A 2,075-nucleotide genomic window follows, 5' to 3' on the forward strand; every position below is an offset into this window, starting at 1 on the left:
AGAATGATAAAGATAAGTATTAGGGGATGAATATTTGTGTTCCCTCCAAATTCATATGTGAAGCCCTAATCCCCAATCTTATAGTACATGGAATTGGGGACTTTGGTAGGTAATTAGGTTTAGATATCCTCATAAGTGTAGTTCCTTCAAGATGGCATTAATGCCCTTGTAAGGAGAAGAAGACATGTGAGATATTTCACTCCATTAGTATATATCAAAGAAAGGCCATGTGAATACACAGGAAGAAGGCGGTTATCCACAAACCAGGAAGTGGACCATCTACCAGAATCTGAACTACTGGCACCTTAATCTTTGACTTCCTAGCTTCTGGAAGATGTGAAAAATACCTTTCTGTTGTTTAAATCACCCAGTGTATGGTATTTTGTTATAGCAGCTCAGGCAGACTAGGATGGTCAGAAACTCACATCTGAAAGACAATGAAAGAAAGAATGTTAGAGAAGAAGTGAATGAAAGTAAAGAAAATCTGTTTTTCTTATTGTTAATTGATCTAATAGATAACTTATTAAAGTACTATTAGTAATGATGCATTGGGTGGATAATAGCTTTGCAAAGGTGAAATGAGTAATAGCGATGTTATAAGGGGTGGGAGGGAAGCATAGGGAGCACTCTGAAGACAACTGTGCTACTGGTGAGACAGAATGGGGTTATTTGAGAGTGGGTTAGTTAAAAATACATATTGCAAACTTTTAAAGGAAGCATAATCGATATTTTAAGAGAAGAGGGAAATGGAGTCATGTAAAAGCATATAAAAACTTAACTTTAAACCAAAGAAGGCAGGAAAAAAAGAGAGATGAAAATAACAGTGCAATGAATTGAAAACAGTTACAAGCAAAATAGATATTATGATAATAGATGGCATAATCGTATCAGTAACCACATTAAATGTGAATGGTCTAGACATACCAATAAAAATCATAGAATATCAGTGGTGGCAGCAAACAGGCTGAAACTCTTCGGGAAAGTCTTTTGGGCATTCTTAGGCCCAGCTTTTCTTTTCTTTTCTTTTCTTCTTAAACTTTTATTTATTTATTTGACACAGAGAGAGACAGTGAGAGAGGGAACACAAGCAGGGGGAGTGGGAGAGAGAAGCAGGCTACCCGCTGAGCAGGGCTCGATGCTGGGCTCAATGTGGGGCTCGATGCGGGGCTCGATGCAGGGCTCGATGCAGGGCTTGATCCCAGGACCCTGGGATCATGACCTGAGCTGAAGGCAGATGCTTAACGACTGAGCCACCCAGGCGCCCCTTAGGCCCAGCTTTTCAATGAGCTCATGGTTTGTAAGCATTTTCTGATTCTTGTCCTCTGGTCTTTTGTTGATTTTGTGATTCCCTCAGTGATATGATTCCAATATACTCTCCTTTGTTTATTTAACATGAGGTCTATTTCTGTATCTTCCATGACAATTCCTATCTGAAATAATATTTGTAACTATCCTGGTCTGTGATAAACATAAGTTGACACATTAGAAAAAGAAAAAGAAAAACAAATGTACGTGATAAAATTTTCCCCATAAATAAAATTCTGACTTTAACAATGCATGTTAAGACATGCTTTATTTTGATTGTGTCTCTGAAATATAGTATCATATTTGGGGATCAAATTTACTTTAGCACAAACAATTGTTTGTTAATCCAACTTGATCTTTCAGCTATACTGACAATTTTTTTTTTTCTTTAAGATTACACTAAAACTCACTTTCTCGGTGGTAGAAGATGTTGCTAATAAGAATGAAAGTTAGATGGGAAAAAGAAAATAAGCCGCTTTAAGAGGTGAGGTCGCAATTAACCTGTAAAAATGGTAGCAACAAATTCACAAAGACATTTATTGTCATGATCTAGTCATTAACTACTCATCAAATGATGTCGGCAAAACAACTCAAAAACTCTTTTACAGAAAGCAACAAAATCATGCAATAAATTAAAATACAAATCAAGGCAATATAAGCAATATAAAACATTTGACAACAGGTCTTCAGGAAAGACATTCTTAATAAAATGATGTTGATAAGACTTGTTCATTTTAATCACTGATACGTTGCTATCTATGGTTTAGACT

This window comes from Halichoerus grypus, chromosome 3 (assembly GCF_964656455.1).
Source record: "Halichoerus grypus chromosome 3, mHalGry1.hap1.1, whole genome shotgun sequence".
Lineage (NCBI taxonomy): Eukaryota > Metazoa > Chordata > Mammalia > Carnivora > Phocidae > Halichoerus > Halichoerus grypus.